The sequence below is a fragment of the Somniosus microcephalus genome, chromosome 2 (assembly GCF_052327205.1).
Source record: "Somniosus microcephalus isolate GS21.2 chromosome 2, FLI_Smic_1.0, whole genome shotgun sequence".
NCBI classification, from domain to species: domain Eukaryota; kingdom Metazoa; phylum Chordata; class Chondrichthyes; order Squaliformes; family Somniosidae; genus Somniosus; species Somniosus microcephalus.
Genome location: NC_140988.1, coordinates 362,171,575 through 362,196,179, shown reverse-complemented (window position 1 = coordinate 362,196,179; position 24,605 = coordinate 362,171,575).

Sequence of the window (24,605 nt, the reverse complement as noted above, 5' to 3'; positions counted from 1 at the left end):
AACTTACCTGTGCTGAGAAGATCCATACGTGAAGTAAAAAAGCCTGATAGACTTAATCTGTGAAGACAAAGAAAACTATAATAAAAGAATGAAAAGCTTAGAGTTCATAAAGTAAAGCTTTGAAAATGTGTTGACTGTTGTGAAGATGTTTATGTTGTTATGATTGATTGATATTGATTGATATTGATTTTGTTTAACCTCTAAGGAAGGGGGATGTAACGATCAGTAACATGTCATTCTAGAATGGTACATTAGGTGGAGCTGTGTGTTTAGTAAGGGGCTACCCACAAGGCAGTAGTCAAGATGGATGCTGTACACTCGTCCGCATGGCTGAATAAATGACTAGCTCAAACTAGCTGTTCATAATGAAAACGTCTATTTATTTATGAACATAACATGCATGTCGACCCTCTGCCTCTGGGTCCATCCGCAAGAGAAGAGGTGATGAATCTCCATGCACAGATGCAGGAGTCTCTGGCAGGTTTTGTCTCCAGGGTCGCTGCGAGTGTGGAGCAAATGGAGGAGTCCATAGCGACCATGAGCAGAGCCTTTGTGGAGTCATTGGCGCATGAACGCATCACCATGGAAAGGTTGGCAACCTCCATGGAGGAGATAACTCGCCAGGGTACGGAAAACATGGTGAGTGCTCATAAGAGAATGACATCTCTTGAGCAGCGTTGGCCATCTATTGAACAGAGAAACCAGACCTTCATGGAAGTCCTTCTGAGTAGGACTGCCAGTGCAGAAACGGGTCCCCATGGCCCCCTAAAGCGCAGCAAGGTGCTCTCAAGCCACTTCCAAGCGCTGGCCCCTTCTGGCCTGTGCAGCTTCAGGTGAGTGAGCAGCAGCCTGGTGCTCCTGGTGCTCATCCTGCTGTTCCTGGTTCTGCTGCTGCCGCCTCTGCTGCTGGAGATCCTCTAATGGCAAGAAGGGAAGGAAAAAAAGGCATCCCATGCTTCTCGTAGATGCCTCCGCTGAGGAAGCGCTGAGTGAGGGTGGCGAGAGGGGCTTCCCAGGAGATCGCATTGGAGAAGTGTGTGAGGCTCCAACCTTCCACAGCTGTGCCCAAGTCTTGAAGAAGTAGCCCCAAACCTGCAACAACAAGGTCCTTCAACATACAAATGCTGTCCCTTTAAATCGCAGCTTTCCCTGACCTGCAGCTGACAGCAAGCAAGCCGGCAAGCTTCACGCCAGGTTTCATCAGCGGGGTTCCCCGCAGGCGTGTTTTGCATGGGGAACCCCTGAAAGTCGCAAGGGCAGCCTAAAATCGGCTTAAACAAGGTGATAATTGATCATTACTGTTCCGATGGCCAGTCCCACCAGCGGCGGGCGGGACTGAAGCGGGTAGGAGAGAAACGGCGGTCCAAAAGTCGGACTTGGTGGGGAATCAGGCAGGGGGGCGGTCGCGACTCGCTTTTTCAGCGATTTTCGGTCCCCGGCTGCATGAAAAGTCGCCCGACGGCTGCCAGAAAATCAACCCCACAGTGTTGATCATCACCTCCACTTCTACCCTCCCAATAATTTATAAACATAAATTCAGATAATAGTCAGATGCTATCTTAAATACACAAAAAGTCGTGTAAAATTGTAAAATCCTCCGTTACTAAAGGCAGAGTATTTCCTAAATGGTGAAAGATTGGGGAATGCAGTTGCTCAAAGGAACCTGGGTGTCCTTGTACATGAGTCACTGAAAGTGAATGTGCAGGTGCAGCAAGCCATTAGGAAGGCAAATGGTATGCTGGCCTTCATAACAAGAGGATTTGAGTACAGGAGTAAAGGGGGGAAAAATTCAGTTGGTTGCGCCTCCCGTTAACACCTTAAGAGAGCGCTAACGGGACACAACGCAACTAGCGCCCGGGCGTGCCACTGCTCACGCCTCCCGCAAAATTCAGCGGGAGGTTAGTGGTGGCGCTAATCGGTAGCGCCCTGCGGCGCTGTGCCGCTGGCGATGACATTATTGGTGTGCTCAGAGCCCCGCTGACACCCCGGCCACGATCTTTGGGAGCGCCCCCTGACTTACCGCCGGACGCTATGTCCGACAGGGTCAGGGGGGCGTACCTGCGGCCGGGGAGGCGCAATTTAAAGGCGAGGTGTGGGGCGGCCATTTTTGTTGCTGGCCGCCTGCCAACACCTGCCTGCGCTCCCGTCCCAGACCTCCTGAAACGCCACCCCCCCCCCCCCACCGCGGAGTGCTGGCTGCGCTCCAAGAGCCCGGCACTTCTTTTGAGTGCCGGGCTCTTTTGCCTGCACTCCCGATCCTCGGGGGCCCGGCTGGGCCCCAGGTCACACTGCACAAGGCCCCTCCCCTTCAAGAAGGGGCGGAAGGCCTGCAATACCGCGGCACATAATGCCACAATATTGACTCACAGCGCCCCAAGAGGGATGCGGGGCGCTTCCAGTAGCGCCCCGCTTCCCTCTTGGGGTGCAACCACTCAATTTCCGGCGCGGGGACGCTAATTTTTCCGTGGCAAAGTTAGCGCCCCAAGGCGCTACTCACTTTTTAGCCCAAGAAGCCTTACTCCAATTATATAGGGCCTTGCTGAGACCACACCTGGAGTACTGTGTACAATTTTGGTCTCCTTACCTAAGGAAGGATATACTTGCCATAGAGGGAGTGCAACAAAGGTTCACGAGATTGATTCCTGGGATGGCGGGACTGTCGTATGAGAAGAGATTGAGTAAACTAGGCCTGTATTCACTTGAATTCAGAAGAATGAGAGGGGATCTCATTGAAGCATACAAAATGGATGCTGGGAGAATGTTTCCCTTGACGGAGGACCTAGAACCAGGGGCCACAGCCCCAAGATAAAGGGTAGGCCATTCAGGACTGAGATGAGAAGAAATTTCTTCACACAGAGGGTGGTGAATCTTTGGAATTCTCTACCCCAGAGGGCTGTGGAGGCACAGTCGCTGGGTATACTGAAAACAGAAGTTGATAGATTTCTGACTAATAAGGGCATCAAAGGATATGGCGGTAGGGCTAGTGAATGGAGTTGAGGCAGAAGATCAGCCATGATCTTATTGAATGGCGGAGCAGGCTCGAAGGACCGAATGGCCTACTCCTGCTCCTATTTCTTATGTTCTTATGAATGAAATGATTGAGCGATCGATTAAAGTCTCCGTGGCTGTTTGGCAGAGTGGCCCAAGTCTGCGAGGCCTCCAACCTGTGAGGTGTTCTCTTTTTTAGAGTGATGAGTACGGGAGCCCAATGCTTCTCAAGGTCTGAACTACAATCGCGTGCCACTACCTGGAGTCCTCGTGCTCCGGGATCCATTCCCGTGTCTGGGACGGCGATGACCGCCCCCCCTGCCATCGTACTCTGGGTACCGGGCGAGGAAAGACGCAGCGCCGGTCTCGTCCTTCGGTTAATGAGTCATTGGAACGGGCAGCCGTCACTCGACTCAGACTAACGTGCAGCTTGAGCTCCGGCTCGCCTTCTATTTCCGTCCCGTCCAGCGGGCCCGCAGGCCGTCTTGTGTCCGCCACCGGGCCAGAAGCTCCCCTTGCTCTTTACTGAGGAAACTCTCAGAAACGACAGGGACCCAACGTCACTGGGTCTGCTCCAGAGTTACGCTGGGAGACTGGTGGTACCCCCATAGAGTTTCAGACAGCACCTCTCACCCATTCGCACCAATAAACAAAAATAGCATTTCTCAACGCACTGGATTGAAATCAAGCCCAGGACTCATTTTGAATTAGTCGCTAAAATTCCTTCAGAGACAAGTGGAGACTGAAAAAAAGTTTTTTTTAAAAGTTCGAAGCAAACAACCTTCCAGTCGATCCGATTGTGTCAATTCCGAGTCACGTTGCCAATGGCGTTATTTTATATAATTAAAGTATTTATGTTATCGTGCATTTATCCGGAAGGTTTGCACAGATTTACGGAAACTGAGCCCACAAAACGTGAGGAACTCACCTTTCACGCTGCAGTGTCGGAGCAGAAACTGAGGTTTCGGGTGTGAATAACCTTTTTGATTGACAAGCTGCAGATAACGCAGTAAGCTTCTATTCCACCGTAATCACTTCTACCTGTTTCAGTATCGATTTCTATTCTTGCTCCAGACCGGTGCTGCAGATACCGCTGTAAACAGCAGAAGGCCTCCTACACCGCACAGTGTGAATATTGTTGATTTGTTTTTGCAAACTTGAAAGGGGAGGTTATAGCAACGACACATTGATGCAGATTCGATTTGCCCCGCCTCTGTTTTTGCTGCTGACTTCCCTGCTGCCTCGGAGACAATGACCCGCCTCCTGACGTTACGTGGGTTGGGTTCAGGTGTGGCGGACATTTGGCCTCGAAGCCAGGCTTTGACGGGCCGGATTGAATATGGCCCATGGGCCGTATTTTGGCCACCACTGTTCTAACCACTTTCTGAGTGAAGATGTTTCTCCTGAATTCCCAGCTGAATTTATTAGTGACCCTCTAATATTTATAGCCCCTAGTTCTGGTCTCACCTGCAAGTGGAAACATCTTCTCTTTGTCTACCCTATCAAACCCTTTCATAACCTTGAAGACCTCTATCAGGTCACCCCTCAATCTTCTCTTTTCTAGAGAAAAGAGCCCCAGCCTGTCCAATTATTCCTGATAGGTATAACCTCTCAGTTCTTGTATCATTCTAGTGATTTTTTTGTGCACCTTCTCCACATATCCTTTTTATAATATGGAGACCAGAACGGTTCACAGTACTCCAAGTGTGGTTTAACCAGGATAAGGGGTCGGCCATTTAAGACTGAGATGAGGAGGAATTTCTTCACTCAGAGGGTTGTGAATCTTTGGAATTCTCTGCCCCAGAGGGCTGTGGATGCTGAGTCGTTGAGTATATTCAAGGCTGGCCTACTCCTGCTCCTAATTCTTATAAGAACATAAGAACATAAGAAATAGCAGCAGGAGTAGGCCATTCGGCCCTTCGAGCCTGCTCCGCCATTCAATGAGATCATGGCTGATCTTCTGCCTCAATTCCATTCACCGGCCTTATCGCCATATCCCTTAATGCCCCTACAAGTCAGAAATCTATCGACTTCCGTTTTGAATGACTGAGCCTCCACAGCCCTCTGGGGTAGAGAATTCCAAAGATTCACTACTCTCTGTGTGAAGAAATTTCTTCTCATCTCAGTCCTGAATGGCCTGCCCTTTATCCTGAAGCTGTGGCCCCCGGTTCTAGACTCCCCAGCCAAGGGAAACATTCTCCCAGCATCCACCCTATCAAGCCCTGTAATAATTTTATATGCTTCAATGAGATCCCCTCTCATTCTTCTGAATTCAAGAGAATGCAGGCCTAGTTTACTCAATCTCTTCTCATACGACAGTCCCGTCATCCCAGGAATTAATCTCATGAACCTTCGTTGCACAGGAATTTTTTGAGGCTGTAACTGGTAAAATAGATAAGGGAGAACCAGTGGATGTGGTGTATTTGGATTTTCAAAAGGCTTTCGATAAGGTCCCGCATAAGAGATTAGCGTGTAAAGTTAAAGCACAGGGGATTGGGGGCAAGGTATTGACTTGGATAGAGAACTGGTTGGCAGACAGAAAGCAAAGAGTTGGAATAAACGGCTCTTTTTCCGAGTGGCAGGCAGTGACTAGTGGGGTACCGCAGGGATCGGTCCTTGGACCCCAGCTATTCACAATGTATATTAATGATCTGGATGAGGGAACTAGATGTAATGGCCCAGAAATTCGGGTCTCCACAGGTGAGTACGCACGGGGTACTCACGCATGGGCCCGATGGAAGTGCCGGTTTCCCTGCATGCACTGCGCATGCGCGGGAAACCGGCACTTCCGTTCCTCTGAAAGCAGGGGTTCAGAGGTCGAACGCGTGCGCGGGGGAGTCTGCGCGTGCGCTTTGAACTTACGATTTTTTTACAGGTTTTTCCGTGAGGGTAAGTCGTTAGAATTTTTTGTGTTTTTTGTGTTTTTTCCACAGGTTTATTATTTTTAAATACTTTAAAGCAAGGTAAGTTTATTTTTAGCCCCGTTAGAATATAAAATTATTTTTTTCAAAAATTTAAATTATTGTTTAAAATAGTTATTTAAAGTAATTTATAGTTTATTGAAAAAGTGTGATTTTAAAAACAAATTATTTGAAGGTTTACTGCTATTTTGGGGCCATAGTATTTATAAGTCTTGACAGGTCTTCCTGTCAATACTTATGAATGGAGCATTCCCTGCTCCGATTGGCTGCCCATGGCCCACGTGAACCCAGGGGACGCATCGAACTAACTGCGCCCCTGGGACATGCAAGCACTGCGTGCCGGCAGCTGGGCCAGGCCCCGGATCGGAATTCCACGGTGCCCTACAGCTCAACTGCCGGCGCGCAAGGTAAGTACACCCGCAGGAAGCCCCTGACCCGAATTTCTGGGCCAATATCTCCAGGTTTGCAGACGACACAAAGCTGGGTGGGCGTGTGTGATGTGAGGAGGATGCCGAGGAACTCCAGTATGATTTGGACAGGTTGGGTGATTGGGCAGAAGCATGGCAGATACAATATAACGTGGATAAATGCGAGGTTATCCACTTTGGTGTTAAAAACAGGAAGGCAGATTATTATCTGAATGGCAATAGATTGGGAGAAGGGGAAGTGCTTGTGCACCAGTCGCTGAAAGTAAGCATGCAGGTGCAGCAGGCGGTTAAGAAGGCAAATGGTATGTTGGCCTTCATAGCGAGAGTTTGAGTACAGGAACAAGGATGTCTTGCTGCAGTTGTACAGGGCCTTGGTGAGGTCACATCTTGAGTATTGTGTGCAGTTTTGGTCGCCTTATCTGAGGAAGGGTGTTCTTGCCATGGAAGGAGTGCAGCGAAGATTCACCAGGCTGATACCTGGGATGGCAGGAATGACGTATGAGGAGAGATTGGGTCGATTGGGCTTGTACTTGCTGGAGTTTAGAAGAATGAGAGGGGATCTCATCGAAACTTATAAAATTCTAACAGGACTAGACAGACTAGATGCTGGAAGGATGTTCCCGATGGTCGGGGAATCCAGAACCAGGGGTCACAGTCTAAGGATAAGGGGTAAGCCATTTAGGACAGAGATGAGGAGGAATTTCTTCACCCAGAGAGTGATGAACCTGTGGAATTCTCTGCCAAAGAAGGCAGTAGAGGCCAATTCATTAAATATATTCAGGAAGGAGTTGGATATATTTCTTAAGGCTAAAGGGATCAAGGGATATAGAGAGAAGGCAGGGGCAGTGTACTGAATTTGGATGATCAGCCATGATCTCATTGAATGGTGGAGCAGGCTCGAGGGGAAAAATGGCCTACTCCTGCTCCTATCTTCTATATTTCTATGTTACTCCCTCTATGGCAAGTATATCCTTCCTTAGGTAAGTGTAGTGTATGTACCTTGAAGAAGGAACTATATTCTGCAGCCCCTGTATACTGCAGTACCAGCAGTGACCACCCCTTTATATAAGCCTGTGTAGTAACTTTGTGTAGTAGTTCCAGTTTTGTCTCCATTCAGTAAACACCTGTTATAACCAACTTCTGCAGTCCGTGTCTCAATTACACACGGACATTACATTACATTGGCGATGAACAGATCCGAACTTACCTACAGTTCTGCACCACCTCACGGGGATCCATCCCTGAAGCAAATTTATTAGAGGTCGAAGCCAGAAGGAAGAAATCCAAAAAGAAAAAACAAACAAACAGAAGAAACGGGCATCGACCGTGGGCAACCACCCTCTGATTCATCGAATTCGAAGATTTTCAGGAGAGGCTGTCGAGAGCTGGGCTTGGTTATCCAGTCTATGGTGTTCCAGCTAATCGGGCTGGTGGCAGGTAGTACACTGATCCTTCCTGGGCTGCGGCAGGCTAGAGCTCGATCGGGTGGCTTTTCAACGGGGCCGAGCAGCGTTGTCGGGAAGAGGAGAGAGAGAGAGAGGGTGGAGCACACAGGGCGCGGCCGGTGCTACGAGGCCGGGCAGCGTACAGACCCGAGAAGAGGGAGGGAAGTGTCCCATAGGGTCTGCTCTGATGACGGGAACAGTAATTAAAAGAAAGAAAAAGAAATTAGAAGCGCAGAAAGCCGCGAGGAGCTGCAGTTTGCCATGGGGACCGCGGAGAGCGGCGTTGGCAGCAGCGCGGGGGGAAGCGCGCGAAGACCATAGGGCGTCGCCATCAAGGCATAAAAACGCCAGCAACAGCGCTGGCAGCAGCGGAAAAGACAGAAAGCGCGAGAGGCGCCATCTTAATCCAGCGGGGAAAAAGGCAAAGCGCGGGAGGCGCCATTTTGTTCAATCGGGAAAGAAGGCAAAGCATGGGAGGCGCCATCTTAGATCTCCAAGATGCCGAAGACTGGCAATATCACTGCCTTCGATAATGCAATAGAAGACTGGACCACGTATGTGGAAAGAGTCGAAGTATATTGCAAGGCAAATGAAGTAGCCGATGAGAAAAAGGCATCGGTACTACTAAACTTAATGGGCGCAAGAACGTATGGCCTATTGCGGAACCTGATCACTCCAGTCAAACCGATGGAGAAGAGTTTTAACGAAATTGTTCATATCCTACAGGAACACCTAAATCCTACACCGCTGCTGATAGCAGAAAGATTTAAATTCCACAAGAGAAATCAGCATAAAGATGAGAGCAATGCTGATTACCTTACGGAACTACGCAAGCTATCAAAGCACTGCCAGTTCGGAGCAGGACTGGCAGATACCCTACGGGACAAATTTGTCTGTGGAGTCCTGAGTGAAGGAACCCAGAAGAGGTTACTCTCAGAGAAAGAGCTGACGCTAGATAAGGCTTTCAGCGTGGCAGTATCGTACGAAGCAGCAGCAAGGGGAGCTGCAGAAATACAACAAAAGCCACAGGAATACGGCACCCACGAAATGACATGGGGATTTGCATAATATTATAACTGCGGCAGAACAAACCATGACCAGAAGGACTGCTGGTCTAAGGACAAAACATGCAGGCAATGTGGAAAGATGGGACACATTGCATGAGTTTGCAGGTCCGGGAAGAAGACTAACGACAACAAAAAGACTACTAAGGAAAAGTACAGGAAAGTACAAAAGATGACGGACAGTAGTTCCGAAGACCAGAAGAGCGATAGTGAATCCGGGAACAAGAGACTAAGCTGTCTCAAACTACACAACGTAATCACAAAAGAGGATCACCGAACCATTTGGGTCACCCTCACGATAGTAGGGTCCCAAGTCAAAATGGAATTGGATACAGGATCAGCCCTGACCGTCATGAATCGACGAGACTACGAGCGGCTATTCTCACACATACCCTTGAAAGACACATCCATTGTCTTGAAGACATATACGGGGCAGAAAGTATACCCCAGAGGGAAAATAAGGGTGCCTGTCGAATACAACGGCAAGGAAATACAGAAATTGTATCTGTACATACTGCAAGATGGTGGACCACCGTTATTGGGACGTGAATGGATCAGAAAGATAAGTTTAGACTGGCACTCCATTCAGGCACTGACTGTGGCTGGTAAAAAGGATGACGATGTCACACCTGGCCGATTGTCAAAAATCTTGGCTAACGCTAAAGAGGTATTTTAATAAGAACTGGGAACTCTTAAAGGCGTAACCGCCTCGATAAAAATAGAAGAGAATGCAATTCCCAAGTTTTTCAAAGCAAGACCGGTACCGTATGCAATTCACCCAGCCTTCGAGGCAGAGCTGGAGAATCTGGAGAATGCAGGCATGTTAACTAAGGTAGACTGGAGCGAGTGGGCGACACCCATCATTCCTGTCATGAAGAAAACGTTAAACAATAAGTCTGAGGAGCCAAGGAAGGTTCGCATCTGTGGGAACTTCAAGGTGACTGTGAACCCAGTCCTTCACACAGTACAGTATCCTCTTCCGAGGATAGAAGATATTTTCGCCTCACTATCTGGAGGGAAGCGTTTTACAAAAATTGACCTAGCGCAAGCATATTTGCAGATGGAGGTTGAAGAATCCTCTCGGAAATATCTCACGATAAACACTCACAAAGGTCTTTACCAGTATAATCGACTGGTATTCGGAGTTGCATCAGCTCCGGCTATATGGCAAAGAGCGATGGAACAAGTCCTGCAAGGGATTCCGGGGACTCAGTGTTACTTGGACGACATCCTAGTGACAGGTGAAAATGACAGTGAACACCTTGCCAACCTTGAGCAGGTGGTCACTAGACTAAGAGAACATGGGCTACGAGCCAATCGCCCCAAGTGCGAGTTTTTAAAGAAACAAATATCGTATTGTGGCCACGTGATTGATGAAGAGGGGTTACATAAGTCCCCTGACAAAATTGAAGCGGTAGTTAAGGCTCCAGCGCCTGAAAATGTGTTGCAACTGAGGTCATTCCTCGGATTGGTGAATTACTACCATAAGTTTTTGCCGAATTTGTCCACAATTCTGCACCCACTGAACGCCCTGCTACAAACTGGAGTAGCATGGAAATGGAGCGATGAATGTAAGCGGGCCTTTCAGAAGTGTAAAGGCCTGATCACTTCAAGAGAAGTATTGGCTCACTACAACCCATCACTACCAATAAGACTGGCGTGTGATGCGTCTCCCTACGGCGTTGGAGTGGTACTGTCACATAAATCCCTTGATGGTTCAGAGAGGCTGATAGCTTTAGCGTCACGCTCGTTAACTGTAGCCGAGCGTAACTACGCCCAGATTAACAGAGAGGCCCTCAGCCTGGTGTGGGGGGTGAAGAAGTTCAATCACTACGTGCACGGACAGAAATTTACTCTACTGACTGATCATCAACCTCTTGTCTCCATTTTCAACCCTAAGAAGGGCGTCCCGATAATGACAACACAACGGCTACAGAGGTGGTCCCTTTTCCTAGGGGCACACCAATATGACATCGAGTACAAAGGAACTAAACAGCATGGGAATGCTGATGGATTGTCGCGCCTACCATTGCCGACGGTGGAAGAAGCACCTGCAGTGGATCCTGTGGAGATACTCCACTCGACCATAGTCGAATGTCTACCTGTGACGAATACAAACATAGAAAAGGAAACACGAAATGACCCGACACTCTCCAGGGTCTATGATTTAACGGTGAAGGGATGGCCAGCACATGGCGAACCACTGTTGCCAGCATTCTCGCTGAGAAGAGAACAGCTGTCAGTGTGCCGAGGAACCTTGATGTGTGGATCCAGAGTAGTAATTCCACCCAAATTGAAGGATAGAGTGCTCAATGAGCTTCATTAGTGTCATCTGGGAGGGGTAAAAATGAAGAACTTAGCCAGAGCGTTTGTGTGGTGGCCGGGAATCAATAGAGAAATCGAAGAGATGACCAAGAGCTGTACAGGATGCCAGAAGGTCCAAAACGCCCCACCACAAGCCCCTCTACATCCATGGGAGTGGCCCTCATCTCCATGGCAAAGGGTACACATTGATTTTGCTGGTCCATTTATGGACTCGATGTTTTTAATTGTGGTGGATGCACATTCAAAGTGGCCAGAGGTAGTAAAAATGTCCTCAACCACCACAGAAAAAACTATCAGTCTTACGAACCATATTCGCCAGAAATGGGCTGCCTGAACAGATTTGCTCCGGCAATGGACCACAGTTTGTGTCTGAAGATTTCCGGAGGTTCTTAAAGAACAATGGTGTTAAGCATTACACATCCGCCCCGTTTCATCCAGCCACCAATGGATTGGCTGAGAGGTTCGTTCAAACATTCAAGAAGGCTATCAAGGCAATGTGTAATGAAGACATACCCCTACAACACAAGGTGGATAACTTCTTGTTTGCCTACCGGAATGCGACACATGCGGTTACCAACCAAACTCCAGCCATGATGTTCTTCAATCGAAGACTAAGATGCCACTTGGATTTGGTTAAGCCAAACATCAGAAGAGATGTGGAGAACAGACAGTTTCAGAATATGAATGAAAGGCCAACCAGGAGTTTCAAGATAGGTCAACCAGTTTTGGCCCGGGACTACCGCACAGAGAAATGGCAGCCAGGAATGATCTGCACACGGCAAGGACCTCTAATGTATACCGTGGACGTTGGAGAGAGCATTGTAAGACGCCATGCTGACCAGATTCTAGAGTCACTGGAAAACGTCAAATCAACACCACGATCCTATACACCTGGTGATGAAACCGAAGTACCAATTGCATCTACCTCAGAATCGGTGATATTGGAAGCAGACGAACCAAACAACGACGTTGATCCCGAATCAACTTTGCCAGAAGAACCTGATACCCCAAAGAGGCGTTATCCGGACAGAATCAGGAAGCCTCCTCAAAGACTGAATTTATAATTGATTAACTTCAGCTAATGTATATAGCAACTGTAATTGTAAATATGTTATTTAATTATTAATCGAATGTTATGTACTGTTTAGCTAAAAGGGGAGGAATTGTAGTGTATGTACCTTGAAGAAGGAACTATATTCTGCAGCCCCTGTATACTGCAGTACCAGTAGTGACCACCCCTGTATATAAGCCTGTGCAGTAACTTTGTATAGTAGTTCCAGTTTTGTCTCCATTCAGTAAACACCTGTTATAACCAACTTCTGCAGTCCGTGTCTCAATTACACACGGACATTACAGTAAGGAGACCAAAATTGTACATAGTACTCCAGGTGTGGTCTCGCCAAGGCCCTATATAATTGGAGTAAGACTTCTTTACTCCTGTACTCAAATCCACTTGTAATGAAGGCCAGCATACCATTTGCCTTCCTAATGGCTTGCTGCACCTGCACATTCACTTTCAGTGACTCATGTACAAGGACACCCAGGTCCCTTTGAGCATCTGCATTCCCCAATCTTCCACCATTTAAAATACTCTGCCTTTCTGTTTTATCTACCAAAGTGGATAACTTCACATTTATCCACATTATATTCCATCTGCCATGTTCTCGCCCACTCATTGAGCCTGTTGAGATCCCCTTGAAGCCTCTTCACATCCTCTTCGCAACTGACACTGCCACCTAGCTTTGTGTCATCAGCAAATTTGGAAATGTTACATTTAGTCCCCTCATCCAAATCATTGGTATAGATTGTGAATAGCTGGGGCCCAAGCACCGATCCTTGCGGTACCCCACTAGTCACAGCCTGCCATCCTGAAAAGGACCCGTTTATCCCTACTCTTTGTTTTCTGCCTGTTAACCAATTCTCAATCCATGCTAGTATATTACCCCCAATTCCATGTGCCCTAATTTTGTTCACCAACCTCTTGTGTGGGACCTTATCGAAGGCCTTCTGAAAATCCAAATACACCACATCTACCGGTTCCCCTTTGTCTACTCCACTAGTTACATCCTGAAAGAACTCCAATAGGTTTGTCAAACAGGATTTCCCTTTCATAAATCCATGTTGACTCTGCCCAATCTTACTATTAGTTTCTAAGTGCCCAGTTATTGCATCCTTTATAATAGATTGCAACATTTTCCCAACTACTGATGTGAGGCTAACAGGCCTGTAGTTCCCCATTTTCTCTCTCCCTCCTTTTTTAAATAGCGGGGTTACATTTGCTATCCTCCAATCTGCAGGAACCGTTCCAGAATCTATAGAATTTTGGAAGATGACAACCAATGCGTCCACTATTCCAATGGCCACCTCTTTCAAAACCCGAGGATGTAGGTCATCTGATCCTTGAGATTTATTGACTTTTAGTCCCATTAATTTTGCTAGTACTGTTTTTTTACTAATAATAATTTCTTTAAGTTCCTCATTCTCGCCACACCTTTGGTTTTATCGTATTTCTGGGAGCTTTTTTGTGTCTTCCTCCGTGAAGACAGAAATCAAGTATTTATTTAATTTCTCTGCCATTTTCTCATTCCCCAGTATAAATTCTCCCGTCTCTGACTGTAAAGGACCTACATTTACCTTCGCCAGTCTTTTCCTTTTCACATACCTTGAACATACGAACATACATACGAATTAGGAGCAAGAGTAGGCCATTCGGCCCTTCGAGCCTGCTCCGCCATTCAATAAGATCATGGCTGATCCGATTACTCCACATTCCCGCCTACCCCCGATAACTTTTCACCACCTTGCTTACCAAGAATCTATCTACCCCTGCCTTAAAAATATTCAAAGACTCTGCTTCCGCTGCCCTCTGAGGAAGAGTGTTCCAAAGACTCACGACCCTCTGTGAGAAAAAATGTCTCCTCGTCTCTGTCTTAAATGGGCGACCCCTTATTTTTAAACAGTGACCCCTAGTTCTAGATTCTCCCACAAGAGGAAACATCCTCTCCACATCCACCCTGTCCAGACCCCTCAGGATCTTATATGTTTCAATCAAGTCACCTCTTACTCTTCTAAACTCCAGCGGATACAAGCCTAGCCTGTCCAACCTTTCCTCATAAGACAACCCGCCCATTCCAGGTATTAGTCTAGTAAACCTTCTCTGAACTGCTTCCAATGCATTTACATCCTTCCTTAAATAAGGAGACCAATACTGTACACAGTACTCCAGATGTGGTCTCACCAATGCCCTGTATAACTGAAGCACAACCTCCCTACTTTTGTATTCAATTCCCCTCGCAATAAACAATAACATTCTATTAGATTTCCTAATTACTTGCTGTACCTGCATACTAACTTCTTGCGATTCATGCACTAGCACACCCAGATCCCTCTGCATCTCAGAGCTCTGCAATCTCTCACCATTTAGATAATATGCTTCTTTTTTATTCTTCCTGCCAAAATGGACAAATTCACATTTTCCCACATTATACTCCATTTGCCAGACCTTTGCTCACTCACTTAATCTATCTATATCCCTTTGTAGCCTCTTTATATCCTCTTCACAATTTACTTTCCCAGCTATCTTTGTGTCATCAGCAAATTTAGCAACCATACCTTTGGTCCCTTCATCCAAGTCATTTATATAAATTGTAAAAAGTTGAGGCCCCAGCACTGAACCTCTTATGTTCTTAACCAAGGTTTGATACAGGTTTAACGTAACTTCTCTGCCTTTCAATTCTATCCCTCTAGAAATGAACTTTTGCCTTTGTAGGGTTAATTCCAAAACCTTGGGAGATTTAAAGCAATCCTGCTCCACGTTGTTGATGTGTGATATCTATTTTGGGTCTTGAACAGGACCACCTGCATTCCATCACTATTAATCAACATTTACGAGCTGTGATACTTGTTTACTCTTGAGAAGCATTTGAGGCTCATCACACAATTGCTGTAAAGCTCGTTGCCTTGGGGCCTATGGCAACCAACCGTCCCCTGTGATTCATTAAACCCAATCCTCAACTCCCAAGTGTTCCAACTGCCACTTAACAACCAGCGAACAGATATTTATCCACTTCAAATGTCACCATTGTCATTGTCAAAATGACACGGCGAGTTTCCATAACACAAGAAATCACCTACAAACACTATCGTTATGGTTGAGCAGTTGACAGGATTGGCGAATACTTCTACAAAAGCAAAATACTGCGGATGCTGGAAATCTGAAATAGCAGAAAATGCTGGAAATGCTCAGCAGGTTAGGCAGCATCTGCGGAGAGAGAGAAACAGAGTTAACGTTTCAGGTCGCTGACCCTTCGTCAGAACGACGGGTCATCGACCTGAAACGTTAACTCTTGTTTCTCTCTCTACAGATGCTGCCTGACCTGCTGAGTGTCTCCAGCATTTTCTGTTTTTATTATTGGTGAATACTTCGATTGTCATTTGTTCAACTAGGATTGGCCCTCTTAGTTAGTAATATGATTGAGCATAAGAACATAAGAAATAGGAGCAGGAGTAGGCCAATCGGCCCCTCGAGCCTGCTCCGCCATTTAATAAGATCATGGCTGATCTGATCCTAACCGCCAATCTACTATCACAGAACCATCTCCTGAATCTAACAGAATTAGACACACGAAATAGGAGCAGGATCAGGCTACATGGCCCCTGGGCCCGCTCCGCTACCCACAGGGCCATGTCCGATCCGAACCTAGACTCATGTCCAAATTCCTGCCCACTCCCCATAACCCTTAATTCCCTTTACTTCTAGGAAACTGTCTATTTCTGTTTTAAATGTATGTAATGATGTAGCTTCTACAGCTTTTTGGGGCAGCATATTCCATGGACCTACCACCCTCTGAGTGAAGTAGTTCCTCCTCATCTCAGTTTTGAAAGAGCAGCCCCTTATTCTAAGACTATGCCCCCTAATTCTAGTTTCACCCATCATCGGGAGCATCCTCCCCGCATCCACCCGATCCAACCCCTTCACAATCTTATATGTTTCAATAAGATCGCCTCTCATTCTTCTGAACTCCAATGAGTAGAGTCCCAATCTACTCAACCTCTCCTCATATGTCCATCCCCTCATCCCCGGGATTAACTGAGTGAACCTTCTTTGTACTGACTCGAGAGCAGGTATGTCTTTTCTTAAGTATGGACAGCAAAGCTGTATGCAGTATTCCAGGTGTGGTCTCACCAATACCTTGTACAACTGAAGCAATACATCCCTATTTTTATATTCTATCCCCCTAGCAATGAAAGCCAACATTCCATTGGCCTTCTTAATCACTTGCTGCACCTGCATACTAACCTTTTGAGTTTCGTGCACCAGGACCCCCAGATCCCTTTGTACTTCAGTACTTTCAGTTTCTTGCCATTAAGATAATAGCTTGCTCTACGATTTTTCCTGCCAAAGTGCATAACCTCACACTTTCCAGTATTGTATTCCATCTGCCAAATCTCTGCCCACTTACTTAGCCCGTCTATGTCCCCTTGCAGGTTTTTTATGTCCTCCTCACTCACTACTTTCCCTCCCATCTTAGTATCATCTGCAAACTTTGATACGTTACACTCGGTCCCCTCCTCCAAATCGTTAATATAGATTGTAAAGAGTTGGGGACCCAGCACCGACCCCTGCAGAACACCACTAGTTACTGATTGCCATTCTGAGAATGAACCATTTATCGCAATTCTCTGCCTTCTGTTAGATAGCCAATCCTCTATCCATGCCAGAATATTACCCCCAATCCCGTGATTTTTTATCTTAAGCAATAATCTTTTGTGTGGCACCTTGTCATATGCCTTTTGGAAGTCTAAATACACTACGTCCACTGGTTCCCCTTTATCCACCCTATATGTTACTTCCTCAAAGAACTCCAGCAAATTTGTCAAACATGACTTCCCCTTCATAAAACCATGCTGACTTTGTCCTATTAAATGATGATTATCCAAATGTCCTGTCACTGTCTCCTTAATAATGGACTCCAAAATTTTACCTACCACAGATGTTAGGCTAATCGGTCTATAGTTTCCAGCCTTCTATCTACTGCCCTTTTTAAATAAGGGTGTTACATTAGCAGTTTTCCAGTCTGCTGGGACCTTTGCTGAGTCCAGGGAGTTTTGGAAAATTATTACCAATGCATCCACAATCCCTACCGCCACTTCCCTCAAGACCCTAGGATGTAAGCCATCAGGTCCACGTGATTTATCCGCCTTGAGTCCCATTATTTTACCGAGTACCACTTCCTTAGTGATTTTGATCGTGTTTAGCTCCTCCCCCCCTATAGCCCCCTGTTTGTCCAGTGTTGGGATATTCTTAGAGACATTTGAAATTCCCAACCCCCACATTACCACATCACATTTTTGTGCAGCAACAGGTGTGACTGATGCAAAACAAAAAACGTTATTTAAGGCATTGCATTCGAGTCACACTGCTGCTACCAGAATCTTATATGTAGTATCGGTTGGCACTCCTCTCATTCTAGAGGGTGAAGCAGTTTCCATGACAACAACTGTTGAGTCTGTGTTTCCAAATGTAGTTATGCTGAATAACTGGACACAGACTACAGAAATACTTAAACAGGTCTTTAGTAATTGAGGGTCAGGGCTGAACTGGAATACACTTTGCTCCACAGGGTTTATATACCGGTGTGGTCACCACCGGTACTACAATGTACAGGAGCCATCAAAAAGTAGTCCATCACCTTAAGGTATCCTCTTAAGCTGGTACAGGTTACATACACTACAATTCCTCCCCTTTTAGCTTAACAGTGTACACCCCAATTTAAACATTACATGGATAACATATATACAACTTTCACACAAAACTGTTCAAAGATTCAGTCTCTGAGGAGGCCTCCTGATCCGGGCCGGATAACGCCTTTCAGGGGTCTCTGGTTCTCATTGCTGGGGTGACTCATCCATTTGATCTCCTATGGATTGAACATCATCATGTACGTTCGAGTCTGAGGTAGATGCTACAGGCTCAATAACTTCTTCAACTGGTGTCTCTGCCGTAGACATGGGGTCAACCCTTGTTCTCGATTCCACAAGTTGGTCAGCATGACGTCGTATTACGTTCTCTCCAACGTCTACCGTGTACATCAAGGGTCCTTGTCGGGCACGAATTGTTCCGGATTGCCATTTATCATTCCTATAGTCCCTGGCCAACACTGGTTGTCCTATTTCGAAACTCCGAGTGGCCTTGTTATTTACGTGCTGGAATTGCTTGTTTTCGACTTCCCTATGCACATTGGGTTTTAACAAATCCAACCCGGACCGCAACCTCCTGTTATAGAACATTATGGCAGGGCTTTGATTTGTCACTGCATGCGTGGCGTTTCGATATGCCATCAGGAAATTGTCCACCTTGTGTTGTAGTGGAATATGGTCTTCGCTCATGGCCTTTATCGCCTTTTTGAACGTTTGTACAAATCTCTCGGCCAACCCATTTGTAGCCGAATGATATGGGGCAGATGTATAGTGTTTCACCCCATTCTTTTTCATGAATTTCTGGAATTCTTCTGACACGAACTGTGGTCCGTTGTCTGAACATATTTGTTCCGGCAACCCATTCCTTGCAAATATGGTTCTTAGAACTGCGATCGTCTTTTCAGAGGTAGTGGTCGACATCTTAATCACTTCTGGCCATTTAGAATGTGCGTCTACTGCTATCAAAAACATGGAATCCATGAATGGACCTGCAAAGTCGATATGCACACATTGCCATGGGGTTGAAGGCCATTCCCACGGATGCAGCGGTGCAATTGGAGGTGCGTTTTGAACTTTTTGGCACCCTGAGCAGCTTTTAGTCAGATCCTCTATTTGTTTGTCGATACCTGGCCACCACACATAAGCCCTAGCAAGGCTTTTCATCTTGACTCCCCCCAGATGACCTTCATGCAATTCCTTCAGAACTCTCTCCCTTAATTTAGGAGGAATAATCACCCTTGTTCCATACATCAATGTTCCTTGACAGACGGACAGCTGTTCTCGTCTGGCTGAGAATGCTGGTAACAGTGGGTTGCCATGTGCTGGCCATCCCTTCACTGTCAAATCGTAGACTCGAGACAGTGTCGGGTTGTTTCGGGTCTCTCTCTCAATACCCGCATTGGTGACTGGTAAGCATTCGATGATGGTCGAGTGAAATATCTCGACAGGGTCAACTGCCGGTGCCTCTTCCGCTGTAGGTAGTGGCAGGCGCGACAGCCCATCAGCATTACCATGTTGCTTTGTATCTTTGAATTCGATATCATATTGATGTGCCCCTAGGAAAAGGGACCATCTCTGAAGCCTCTGTGCCATCATAACCGGAACACCCTTCTTAGGGTTAAAAATGGAAACCAACGGCTGGTGATCTGTCAGCAGCGTAAACTTTTGGCCTTGCAGGTAATGGTTAAATTTCTTAACTCCCCACACGAGGCTGAGAGCCTCCCTATCTATCTGAGCATAGTTGCGCTCTGCGGAGGTCAATGATCTGGATGCGAACGCGACTGGCCTTTCCAAGCCATTTGGAAACTTATGTGAGAGCACTGCCCCGATACCATATGGAGAAGCATCACAAGCTAAGCGAATAGGCAGCGTTGGGTTAAAGTGAGCCAACACTTCCTTAGAGGTGATCAGTGCCTTGCTTTTTTGAAAAGCCCGCTTACAATCATCGCTCCACTTCCATGGTATTCCCATTTGCAAAAGAGTGTTCAGCGGGTGTAACACCGTGGATAAATTTGGAAGAAACTTGTGGTAATAGTTAACCAACCCAAGGAACGACCTCAACTGGGATACATTTTCCGGAGCGGGAGCTTTCACAACAGCTTCGATCTTGTCAGGTGACTTATGGAGCCCCTCCTGGTCAATGACGTGGCCGCAGTACGAGATTCACTTTTGAAAGAACTCACATTTCTGGTGATTAACTCTGAGCCCATATTCTTTCAATCTGGTGAGCACCTGCTCCAAATTCGCGAGGTGATCCTTATCATCATCTCCTGTAATCAGAATGTCGTCCAGGTAGCATTGTGTGCCTGGAATTCCCTGCAATACCTGCTCCATGGCCCTTTGCCAAATTGCTGGAGCCGATGCCACTCCAAAAACCAGTCTATTATACCGATATAAGCCCTTATGTGTGTTGATCATGAGATACTGGCATGACGCTTCATCAACTTCCATCTGTAGGTACGCCTACGCCAGGTCTATCTTGGTGAAGTGTTTCCCGCCAGACAGCGAAGCGAAGATATCTTCAATCCGCGGAAGCGGATATTGCACCATGTGAAGAACCGGATTAACAGTGATCTTGAAATCGCCACGGATGCGAACCTTCCCAGGTTCCCCCGGCTTGTTGCTCAACGAATGCTTCATGACAGGAACAATGGGTGTGGCCCATTTGCTCCAGAGTACTCCTGAACGTTCTAGCCCTTCCAGCTCTGCTTCCACAGCAGGTCGTATCGCATAAGGTACCGGTCTGGCTGTGAAAAATTTTGGGTTTGCATGTTCTTCAACCTTGATGTTTGCCGTAATTCCTTTCAGTGTTCCCAGTCCCTGTTGGAACACCTCCTTAGCATCGTCCAATATTTTGGACAGTCGTTTAGGTTTGACGTCGTCCTCTTTACAGGAATCTACAGTCAGTGCTTGTATGGAATGCCAGTCCACATTTATTCTCCGGATCCATTCCCGTCCCAGTAGTGGCGGACCTCCATCAGGTAACACATACAAGTCCATTTCCTGACTTTCTTTACCATTGTAGACCACATTTACTTTTATCTTTCCGATGGGGTATACTATTTGCCCCGTGTATGTTTTCAATACAATCTCCGTATCCCTCAGGGGAATGTGCGAGAATAACCTTTTGTAATCTTGCTTATTCATGACCGTCAATGCCGATCCAGTGTCCAATTCCATCTTCACTTGGACTCCTGCTATCCGAAGCATGACCCAGATAATTTGGTGGTCTGCTGTGTTACCCACATTATGTATTTTTAGACAACCCAGTTCCTTACTGCTGGAGTCTGAATCCATCTTCTGTTCATCCGAACTGTTCTCTGTCACCTTGTGTACTTTTTTGTACTTCTCCTGCGGCGACTTTTTGCTGCTGGTCTTCTTTCCTGACCGGCATAATCTCGCTATGTGACCAAGTTTGCCACATTGCCTGCATTCTTTATCTTTGAACCAGCACTGGTCCTGGTCATGCGTTGTCCTTCCGCAACGATAGCACTTTACTGCGCCCAATGTCATTTCATTGGTGCTGAATTCCAATGGCCTTTGCTGTATCTCTGCAGCGCCTCGTGCTGCTGCCTCGTGCGATGCTGCAATGCTGAAAGCTTTGTCCAGCGTAAGATCCTTTTCCTCTAGCAGTCGCTTCTGGGTTCCTTCCCTTAGGAGCCCACACACAAACTTATCTCTCAGTGCGTCTGCTAGTCCTGTACCGAACTGACAGTACTTTGATAACTTGCGCAGTTCGATTAAGAATTCAGCGTTGCTTTCCTCTTTAAGTTGAATTCTTTTGTAGAATTTAAATCATTCCGCTATCAGCAGCGGCGTGGGGTTTAAATGCTCTTGCAGGATAGTAACAATATCCGTGAAACTCTTTCCTACCGGTTTATCTGGTGTTACAAGGTTCCATAATAACCCGTACGTCTTCGCACCCATCGAGTTTAATAGGGTTAGTGCTTTCTTATCCTCTGGTACCTCATTCGTTGTACAGTAAACTTCGACGCGTTCCACATAAGTGGCCCAATCTTCCACATCGCTATCAAAAGCAGTGATGTTACCCGTTTTTGGCATCCTTGTTGAGTTTCCTTTCCTTCGGATATGATTATTAGTATTATTATTTTTTTTTTCAAAATGGCGGCTTCCCGCGCTTGGCGACTTTTCCCGCGCTTGTCTTCTTCCCCCGCCGACTCAAAATGGCGATTACCGCGCTGTTGCCATTCTCGCCTCCCAGCGGTCCTTTATTTTCCCCTACGCTGCTGCTCTTGTTCCCCGCCGCTCCCGCGGTCCTTGTGGACATAAACGCTTTTCTGGCTGCTGCGCGTCTCTGCCCCGATTGCAGTCCGGCCCCTGACACCGGCTGCGGTCGTGTTCTCCGCCCTTTTCGTCGTTTCCCTCCCCTTCTCTTACTGACAACTCGGCCGACTTCCCCCCCGTGCTGCTCGATCGGGCTTACCCGCCGCTGTCGTCGAAGGGATGTTCACTGATGTTTGACTTCGTGGCCAGAAACCAACCCGGGTTCCCGATTGCCTCCCGTGCTATGCAGTGCCCAGCAGGATGTTGAGGGTGGATGTCCTTGATCGATGCCCGTTTCAGAGGCGAAGCTTCCTTTGATGCAACTGCCGCTAGGTAAGATCAGACTCGTCGCCACTGTTGAGTCTGTGTTTCCAAATGTAGTTATGCTGAATAACTGGACACAGACTACAGAAATACTTAAACAGGTCTTTAATAATTGAGGGTCAGGGCTGAACTGGAATACACTTTGCTCCACAGGGTTTATATACCGGTGTGGTCACCACCGGTACTACAATGTACAGGAGCCATCAAAAAGTAGTCCATCACCTTAAGGTATCCTCTTAAGGTGGTACAGGTTACATACACTACAACAACCATCTCATATTGTACAGTCCCCCTCCGGTAGAAGAACACCTCAGAGCGCTGACGAGGAGGGGAGAAATGAAGGGATTGAAAGGGGGAGGGACGGGGGGAAAGACTGAAAGCGCAGCTGGAGTGATAGGTTTCTGGGAGCTTTCAAAGACCCGGGAGAGGGATAAACGAAGCGAATCGGTTTTAGCAGAGAATGGGCAAAGGAAGAACAGGATTTACAAACTGAAAGATGGGCGTCTGAGGCTGGAGCCTAATGAGTCGGAAAACAAAAGGCAATCGAATCAGAGGAGCCAGGCAGGGACGAATCAGGGACGAGCATTTCCCAGATAGACAAGAGTGAATCCAGGGATGGATTTGAGAATGAGAGGCAAAGGTTTCAAAATCAATTCACTGGGTCTCAGGGAGTCAGTGGACCTGGGAAGATGGAGGGGGCGAGGGAGTACAGCGATGGGCTCCACTTCTTTGCCCCATTTCTTTTGTTCTTGGGTAAATTCTCTCCTCTCCCTTTTCTGAATGTTCACTGTGGTCCCACAAGCATCAGGTCCCCTCTGGTCCCACAAGCATCAGGCCCCCTCTGGTCCCACAAGCATCAGGCCCCCTCTGGTCCCACAAGCATCAGGTCCCCTCTGGTCCCACAAGCATCAGGTCCCCTCTGGTCCCACAAGCATCAGGTCCCCTCTGTCCCACAAGCATCAGGCCCCCTCTGGTCCCACAAGCATCAGGCCCCCTCTGGTCCCACAAGCATCAGGCCCCCTCTGGTCCCACAAGCATCAGGCCCCCTCTGGTCCCACAAGCATCAGGCCCCCTCTGGTCCCACAAGCATCAGGTCCCCTCTGGTCCCACAAGCATCAGGTCCCCTCTGGTCCCACAAGCATCAGGTCCCCTCTGTCCCACAAGCATCAGGCCCCCTCTGGTCCCACAAGCATCAGGCCCCCTCTGGTCCCACAAGCATCAGGCCCCCTCTGGTCCCACAAACATCAGGCCCCCTCTGGTCCCACAAGCATCAGGCCCCCTCTGGTCCCACAAGGTCGAAGCCAATGAAAATAAAAATCGGGCTATCACCCGTTTTACATTATCGCGCAAATTCAAGATTTACCCCAGTGTTATAAATAAGACAGAAGTCTTAGACAAACCGTGTGACTCAACATAATTAAATCCCCAGGAAAAGATGGTATTTAACCTCAGAATCCTGAAAGAGACGAGGGACGAAATTTGTGAAGCACTGGCAATCATTATGAGGTAGTCGTTAGATACTGGGAAGATACCAGAAGATTGAAAACAGGCTAATAGGGTGTCCATATTCAAAAAGCGTAACAACATTGACAAAGGTAGCTACAGACACATTTGTCATACTTCCATTCCACGTAAAATAATAGAATTGATTATCAGGAGTAAACTTGGAGACCATCTGTACAATAACAACTATAACTATCTAGTTAACAGCAATCAACTTAGATTCAGCAAAGAAGAAGATCTTACCTGACCAACCCTCGCGACTTCATTGAAGAAGTGATATCCCAAGTGGAACCTTCTGGACAGCTTCCCATCTTCCACCCTCCATAAACTTGAGCTCAGCTAAAACTCTGCTGCCCCGTATCCTAACTCGCACCAAGTCCCGCTCACCCATCACCCCTCGTATCCTAACTCGCACCAAGTCCCGTTCACCCATCACCCCTCGTATCCTAACTTGCACCAAGTCCCGCTCACCCATCACCCCTCGTATCCTAACTCGCACCAAGTCCCGCTCACCCATCACCCCTCATATCCTAACTCGCACCAAGTACCGCTCACCCATCACCACTCGTATCCTAACTCGCACCAAGTCCCGCTCACCCATCACCCCTCGTATCCTAACTCGCA